Genomic DNA, 9,615 nt, shown 5'->3' on the forward strand with positions numbered 1-9,615 from the left:
ATATAGAAAAAACAAAAATTAATATTTTTTAATACATCCACTAACTAGTCTTTCAACTTGTTTAAGACATTGGTATGCCTTTCTTTGGCTGGCGCCATCCACTTCTTAATGCTTCTTATTATAGTATCGTCTGGAGCATCTTATGTTCTTTTATTGAGACGAATTGCTTCTAAATACACAATTAGATAGATAGTTAAAGTAATTTTGTGGAAAAGATAACTTACGGAGCATGGCTTCAGATATGTTTGTGCGTTTGAATGATTTTTTACCCCTAGCCCCTTCCCAGCTAAACTCTTGCCCTAGGATATTAGTCATTAATTTATACATTAACTGTTTGGCCATTAATTCAGGCGATTCCCCTCCAGTACGACTTAAATATCGCGCCTGAAAATAAAGCATGGTTGACTTCCATTAAAAACATTTGCAAAACATATATATACTAACAAATGACAAATGACTTCAAATTGTTTGCGGTGCTCAAATATTCCTCCACTTTGTTGAAACTGTTAAAATCACCAAGTGGTAACAGTGATACGATTTCCTGTAAGAGTGGATCATCATCAATATCATCTCTCTTCAAATGTCCAGCACTTTTTAAAAACATCTGCAAGTTTAATAATTCTAAAATGAACATTCAGTCCTCCTAATAATACAAATAAAAATATTCACCTTCAGGTTTACGTAAAACTGGCAATAAGGACCCTGATGGTTTACTTATCGGTGTAGTTTGTGAAACGGACGACTTGGACGTTTCACGGAAATCTATATATCGCAACATAATTAAATCATTAAAACTACATTTACCTGTTTTGATTTGTTTTTTAATGATTTTTCTCGGACTAAGACTTGTGACCTTAATAATACATCGTTGAATTAATGCGCCACTTTTGTTGCACACAGTATTATGTTACAGTGAAACCTGGAGTTTTCACTGTAAACCATACTCAAAACAAAACATAGAGTACCTTCTCACCAGTATGAAGTTTCTTGTTGGTGTTGCTAATTTGTCAATTTTGTGGCTTCATCAACAAAATCGTACATCAGCGCATTAGAATCATCAGGATTTTTATAACCGTGATATAGCCCACACAGAAAAACATAATTTTCTAGTTCTTTCAAAGATTTAATACTAGCAAGTATTGGCCAAAACTGAGAGCAATTGCAATTTGTTAGTGGTAGTCCATCGATATTTATCGCAATTTCTATTTTGTCATCGTCATTTAAGTTTATTTTCTTTTTTGCAAATAATTTAGAAATACTTTCATGGATCCCAAAATAGTAAAAACTGCCAGGACTCAACGTTTTGACGAATGTTGTCCGCGGTGTTTTAAGCAAAGTTCTTGCGGTTGTTGGTAAATATTGCATACCAGCGTTTGTTCGTAATATGGCGAGTAATTTGTACACATGATTTTGAGCTATATTATTCTCAACGACGCAATTTGCTAATTCGACACGAACAACTTGCTCATCAGTCATTTTAATATTTGCAGGCATTGTATCACTATTTCGTTTTCATGATTATAATTCATTATTTCAGAACTATCATCATATATATTATATTTAGTATACGGAGTAAACAATTTGGTAGGTTCATTTGTTGGACATTCAGTGCCTGTTTCATAAGAATAATTGCGCAAATTTATGTAATCATCAGATTCATTTTCAAGTAGAAGTAAACTAGCTTCCAATTTTTTTTTTATTATTCGCTGATTTTGTCGAGCTTTGGATTTATTTTTCATATTTTTGTGTATTCTCAGTTATTTGTTTTCAGTTTTAAACGTAAAATTCTGATGCAAGAGTTATGACACCTAGCTGCGGAGGTGATTTTACCGTATCACTGCTTAACCTATAATAAAATAAAATCCACTATTTACTACGTAAAATATAAAAACGCAAACTCATTAACTTGAAATTTCGGCCTCAACAGAAATCAACTGTTTCAAATTCGAAAACGATAATAAAATATTTTCGTTATGCACCATTCAGTTGACTGTTTACAGCAAAAATGAGTGATGTCATCAATCGTATCACGGGTACAAAGTAAGAACACGTTTGTAGGACGTTGCAAACACTTATTTCAACATTACTTACCACCGGTAAAGACAATATTTTGGTTAGTACCTTGCAGAATAATACACTTCTATACTGGTAAATGGCGGGAAGCGAAAGACAAAACGCAGAATTCCACGTGTTATATCGTGTATGGTCACACACTGGGCTGACTGCTGTGTAGCTGTTGGTTGATTCGTGCCTCGTAGGTATGCTCTGTTTAAAGCCCTCTACTATAATATCAGCTTCCATTGAATTTGTTGACTTTGACCAATTTTTATAACACTTATGATCAGGTATTTGCTTGCCACTATTTTCAGCTTTGGTACAAATTAAACAAAAAGTATTTCTCACGCCAATATATAATATTTTAGCAGTATGAAAACCTACGATACAAGCCTAAAAAATTAGTTTATAAAGTTTGTAAGTATTTTCCTAGCTCTCTTGTTAACCTACCACGCCAGATAAAGAACTATAGTTAGACTTATATGAACGTTTCGCCCATGCCCCATCCACAACAACCGTCAAACATGGTATTCCATTAATATCTACATCTCCTCGTTTTATAGCTAGTTCTGTTTCTTCTTTGACAGCTTCTTCCATCTCTTTTGACGCCACCGATTTAATATTAGCATGCAACTGATGTTGTAGTTCAAAATATGTTTTCGAAGATATATGTAGCATATTCAGTATAGCACAGCGCTCTTCTAATTGAGCAAAACTCTGACCAGTGCACAAATTTCCGAAAACCTAATAAAAATTCATGTCAGACAAAATATATTTGTTTATTAGTGAAAACAGGACATAACGTTATTTATAAAAAAAATGCTTACCGTCGCCATATTAACCTTCATTTGTTCTTCGGATGGACATTCAGAAAAAATTACCTCTGTTTCGCCACAAAAATTACATTTAAAATGTAACTCACTTACAAATCCCTTTCTAGTCTCATACTGAAATACCATATTTGAAGCATTACAATTAAATTTCGTAGAATGACATCCAAACACTCGTAGCTGATCAATTAAAAATTTCACATCAAAAATTCTTCTTCCAAGAATTTTAGCCTCCGATTCTTTTTCTTTGTCTTTTTGAACAAGATATGGTAATTCCGATTCACTATAATTGTGAATTTTGCTTTAGATGTATACACAATTTGTCTTCAATCTCTCTGCAAGGAAACATGACGAAGTGGAACTCCCGTTCGTTACCAAAAGTATTATAAATTCAATTCCAGGGAGCGAATAAGCTACCTCGAACCAACAATAACCGATAGTACCCACATTTGTGATTTTGTTCTTTGGAATGGTATTGCAACAAAAAAAAACCGATATTAAGTTTTTGGATCATAGCCGTCTGTGTTAACCAAAAAATGAAGTATATATGAACAAATATTTACCTCGAGATATTTGTCCGTTCATCATAATAGCATCAACAAATCAAACACCAATTTTCGCAGGAGCAAAACTGCTCCTGCTAGTAAGAGTTGTTTTTGATTTTTTTCGTAACGAGGAAGTAGTTATTATATGGTAGTAGTTTTGGAAAAATCCGGGAGTTACAACTCGTGACGTTTTCTTGTTTTATATAATATATAATCGATGTCATTTACCTGTCAGTATTATTATATTGTAAATAATCGACGTCTTTAACGCAATTATCTGATATTTCACTATCGTCATCCGACATATCACTGAGATGTAACAGATTATTTCTAAAACATGTATGTAAAATATATGATAAACTGCTACATACCAACATTTGTGAATACATATTCCACACTACAACAAACCTTTCTTCAATGTTATAATTGTCATTAACCACTATACCCGAACATGATGGTGAAGAGAAATCAAGACTTTTTTCATTTTGAACAGTTTCGTGATTTCTGAAAGTCATTTTCATTAATTTGAATGTTGTTCATTCGTTTTATAACTGCTGATATATAGAAAGTACTTACGATAACAGAACAGATGCTTCAGTTTTCGAAGTGGTAGTCGCACTGTCGAGTAATTTACGTTTTCTTTTGCTAAAAGTAAACAATAATAGTACGAATGCAATAATACCGATTTTTGAAAAAATAATTCCATTCGTACACAACAATATATAATATGTATGACTTTTTAAAAGAAAACAATTTAAATTACACACATATAAAATACTTACCCTTCGACAGCATTATTACTTAGTCGCTTAGCTGACAATCGCTTGGTACTCAAATACAGTTTTATTTTTGGCATTTTTGATAATTACCACAAATTTGTAACACTATCACTTTAGTACAATTGTCGTCAACGGTTACGGCCAGACTAAGTAGGACATGAAAAACCAATTTTTAAATCGCAAAAACAGAGCTTTAGGTAATTCAGTACCCAATAAATACCGAGATTACTTGAGTTCTGTAAACTCAAAGCAGTAGCCGACAAAAGAACGGAAACAATAAATTGTAAAACTCGGATGACCGATGCATCAAACATAAATTATATAGAGTACGCAAAATTGGTGAAGTTTTGAATATTCGTACTTTTAACCGCTTTGAAATATTAATATTATGTAATCTATTCATTATTTTGTTCATATAGTTTTCATTGTTTTTCTCTTTCTTCCATGAAAAGTACATATTTTCATGGCATCTTCTAATATGAAAATTTTTTTATCACCTGTTACATTTCCACCAGAGTAAAGGAAAATTCATTGCAGATATTGTAATATACATACATTTGTTTCCGCAGCAAGTACACGTGCTAAACGTCTATTTTAAAATGCGGTGAATGCAGATATTAATGTGCCTCTGTATAAAGGATTCCAAATTTAAATAAGTACACTTGGTAGCTATTTTGCGAAAAAGGTTCATATTTTTATTATTATTTTCATTCCGTTGAAATAGTTGATATATTCACGATGCTTCCATCGTGAATATAACAACTATTTGACAGCCGGAATAGGTACTTGTACCGGCTATCAAATTGCTGTGTCTCAATTAAATCTAAAGCACTGGAGATATAAGACTGTTCCTGACTTGTAACACTCCACCGATTATAATGTGACAAAAGCATTTCAAAATACGATCTCGTCGTGTCTGTGCTTTGCGCTTTAGAGTGGGAGTAGTTGTGAGCCCCCGCTTAGCGTCTTTCCTCACCTGACCCAACTGACGGCGACCAGAAATCGGCTTGCATTTTGTCCGAAAACATGCATTCTGTTTTTTCGCTTTATAGCAACATTTTGTAATTTACAACGTCGCAATTTTATATACACCGTTACGAAACATTGATCTTGCTGCCCCCGTTTGAATTTTTGAAGGCATCATTTAATTGCCGAGTTACAAACGCTTCTTTTAAGCCAATTTTATGTGATTTTATTAATTTTTATTGCAACAGTTACTTATCAGATTTAAAAAATTCGAACGGTGGCAAAATGCCACATCCTTTGACAACACTCAATTAAATTTTCAACTATTTTTAACCATTAATAAATCAATGAGACGAAAAATCATAACCCATTGCACGGGCTACTTTCGGTGTGGGTAAGACCTCCTCTTAAACGCGAATTATGCGGAAGCGCCCTTTCCGGATGATGTAATTAATAATTTAAAAATTGACAAGTCAAAAATTAAATACATTATCACAAAATCAAAATCAATTCAAAAACTTTGTTATGTTTTGTTTTATCAACTCATTAAAATTGTAGGAACAGTAATGTTCTTATGTGGATATCCATTGGAAATACGCCATGGAATATTTAGGCATGGAGATCAAATCGATGATCACTTTTGTAGGCGTAAAATACATGCTACGACTTTTTGTCAAGGTAAAATTCTTTGAAATGTTCTTTTTCACTCATTTTGAACATTTGCAAAACATATTTTGCAAAGGATATACAATGAATATACCATGGACATAATGTCCGTGATGTATACTCAATGGATATCGATGGAAATTCCATAATACATCCTGTGCTATGTGGGTGTTTTTTTTTTTTTTTATATTAATACCTCTGTTTTGAGTTTTAATACGAGGCATATCAGTGCTATGTTCAGCTTTGAAAATTGCTTTCTTTAAAATATTCATTTTTAAAGGATAGTTTGTAGAACAACAATTTCGAATTCTTTCGAAATTGCGCAATTCTGATATTTTCCAAACGAGGTATGTTGCTATCCCCTGAAGCCGAAAGACAAAACGACAGAATGTGCTGAAAATATTAATATATACAGGGTGATTCGGCCTAAATGACGAATGTAATTTGTGATAAGCGGCAACCAGAAATACATTATTCATTGATTCCTTGATTAACACTCGAATTTCAAAAATATCACAAATCCACGAACTCTCTGGTTTTAAAAACGTCAAAACGAAGTGTCACTGTTATTTTTAAAATTATGACATCGCGGATTAGCAGCTAAAAATTTCTGAACGCTGCTTTTTAAGTCGTTGGCTTTTCGTGGAAATCCTTTGGCAACAGTATCCTTCACACATCTAAGTAAATATATTGACATTAAAAATTAAAAATATTTATTAAATTTGAATAAATTTTACCGCTCTAGAAGATTTTCTTCTTCAAACGTTAATACTGGGGAAGGACCAAAAGTATCTTTATGTCCAGGATGTTTCAGTTTAAATTCTATAATAGATTTAGGAATTCCATATTTTTTTACTTTCAGAAAACTGCAGCAAATTAATTGAGTTATTGGACAGTCTCTTTCATTTACTAGACACCTGTCCAATAACTGTTTAGACTTTATAGATATTAATAAAAACATAAAATTGTTATTATTACGCAATTTTAAATCAAAACATTGTATAAACAGCCATATTAATATTTTTCAGTGATTGGACGGGTGTCCAGTAACAAAATTCAATGACATTTGGACGTTGAATGATTGGACACATAATTATTACCTCTTATAACAGATGTACCATCGCTGGACAAAAAAAACTGGGACACAATGAGGCCTATTCTGTAAATTTTATGTTAAAATTAACACCCCTGTTAAAAGTTAAATTATAACATGAACGTCAAAAAAATAACCGCAATCGATATTCTTTATCACCATTTTTAACATATCTTGTTAAATTTGCAATTTATAACAGGGGTGTTAAAATATACAAGGTTGTCAGATCGAGTTTCAATATCTATCATTTTCTATCGCACTAAATGCTAGACTTCCAACTTTGTTGTTCAATTAATTATTTAAAAACTTGGAAATATTCAGACTATCGAATAAATAATAAATAATTTTTGCAGCTTTAATGGGGTTGTAGTGTAATGTTCTGTCTTTTAAGGTGCATCGAAACCTTCGCTTTAACCTTCCATCCAGTAGTTCCACACAATTTCTGCTCCTACGTAATCTTTGGTTAAATATTTCTCGAGGTTCAATTGGATTAATTTGTCCCGGATATTGTACCATCAGCCAAGGGCTCAATGGATATCCTTCGTCGCCTATAAGATGGTAGTCAATGTTTTCATTTAAATATTTGTTTCTTAGATGCCTGTTTACATTAGACATCATCCATATAGCGGAATCATATACACTTTCCGGATAACGAGCATTCGTATTTAAAATTTCTAAATGAGCATCTACTATAATTTGAACATTTATGCTATAAAACCCCTTTCGATTTAAATACGGTGCTGCTAGATGGACAGGATGATTAACTTGAGGGGTAACAATTGCAACGTGCGTGCCATCATTTGCACCAATAGCATCTAAAATCAGGAAGAAATTGTTTTAAGTTGATGGGTATAATATTTGTTTTTGCATGAGACCCTTACGAGGAAATTGGTATTTAAAAAAAAAAATTGCTTCTTGTAATTTATTTCTTGTACGGTAACAGGAAACTTTATCCAGGTATTTAAAAGATGTTCATTTATGATATTTGTTACTTGCAACAAACAGCGACTTACGGACGGTTGACTAATACTAAAATTTCCTCCTTAACCAATATCTAACTACCATGGCCATAGAAATGAAGAGAACATAGAACTTTAAGATAATTTGGGATACCTGTCTGTCGCAAGACATTATTCATATGGGGTGCTAGTGTGTTTGTAAGATATCTTGGTGCGTCTTTACTTAATCTGAAAAGTTTTAGAAAAGAAAAATTTGGAATGTCGAAAGGATTCGCACCATCTCGTAAGCGACGCCTAGCAAGACGAAATTGTCGTCTAAAATGATTTTCGTAGTTTAAGTAAAAGTATAGTATTAGATATGGTACCTTTGTCTTCTTTCTTCGTTTTGCATTAACAACCACCCTGGTACTGCAGCCATTTTTAAAACTTGACATGACAGTTATATTATGAAGGCATGTCATAACTTCCCTTTAAATTATAACTTTAACAGGAAATTTTAACAGGGGTTACGTTAAAATTTAACAAGATTTGCATTTACAGAATACGATTACTATTATTAAAGGGGTGTTATCTTTTAACAGACTGTTATAAAATAACATAAAAGTTACAGAATAGGCCTCAATAAGTAACTAAGTAGATAATTTTGAAAATTCGAAATTTAAAACGTGCAAGTTGTACTCTTCCTGCCAAAAATATTATTTATTAGGTTTGTGAAACATTTTCTCATATTTTACGTATTGTTTTCAAGAAATCAGTCGGAAAGGTAAAGGCGTAAACGAGGGCGTAAAATTAGGAACATAATTTTATTCGAGAGAAAATAAAACACTGGAATTATAACTAGAAACATTATACTGAAGATGCCAATTCATCTGAGCAGTATTTTGTCATTGCACCATTTGCATCGATCACATTCCGTAGTCGACGAGGCATGGAAGCAACTAACTGCCTCATATATCCAGGTGTTATAGTTTCCCATGCCTCGACAATTTTGTCTTGCAGTTCTAGTGGATTTCTAGGTCGAAAATCATTTTGATAAATATGTTTTTGCATTTCTCCCCAAACATTTTGAATTACGTTTAAATCTGGGCTCCTAGAGGGTCAAGGCAAAATATTGACTCCCTGGGCCTCCTAATACCGACTTACCAGTCGGGCATTACGCAGTGGACAGTTATCCTGCAATGGGTTTTATAATTATTAAAAAAAAAATGAAAGGAACAATAGCACAAACTTGTTGAAATATAAAGTTTCGTTCTCCAAAAACTGGTATTACTGAGAGGAGCATAAGTTCCTCTAGAAGCCTTCTGTCAGTGGCGGCTCGTCAGATGAGGCAAGTGAGGCGGCGCCTCACAGCATATATCTTAAGAACAGATTGACTTAATTTATAATTAAAAAAGAGCTTTCAATGCATTTTTAGTTACAAAAATATGTTGAAATGGGAAATCTGTACATGATTTTTTATTTTTTACGCTTCCTGCTGACATTTTTCGTTGAATACCGTACGATTTATGCCCCTAGTTCTTTAACTGAAGCGGCCAGAACGTCGGTTCACTTGAACCAGCGAAGCCCAATCACAGACACGGATTTCCATGGCTCAGCTCCTATACTCCTATACATGCGTTCGCTCGGAACTGAGGCGATATCTTCGGTGCTTCTCGGCCAATTTCGGCGTACTCATGAAACCATTTTTCCATTTATTTTACAGAACGGTAGGGTTGCGGGGTA

General features: G+C 33.2%; 1 long non-coding RNA gene across 1 annotated transcript; it reads right to left on the minus strand.

Annotated features, from left to right (window-relative positions):
• Positions 1 to 335: 335 nt before the first annotated feature.
• On the minus strand, positions 336 to 755 carry LOC135143274 (uncharacterized). The gene is made up of 3 exons (XR_010282727.1): positions 670 to 755; positions 445 to 604; positions 336 to 384 (listed from the first exon to the last, which is right to left on the minus strand). It is a non-coding gene; the product is annotated as an uncharacterized LOC135143274 (long non-coding RNA).
• Between the last annotated feature and the right edge of the window lie 8,860 nt (positions 756 to 9,615).

The sequence above is a fragment of the Zophobas morio genome, unplaced genomic scaffold (assembly GCF_036711695.1).
Source record: "Zophobas morio isolate AGI-343-1 ecotype UQ-CSIRO unplaced genomic scaffold, CSIRO_AGI_Zmor_V1 ptg000058l, whole genome shotgun sequence".
NCBI lineage: Eukaryota > Metazoa > Arthropoda > Insecta > Coleoptera > Tenebrionidae > Zophobas > Zophobas morio.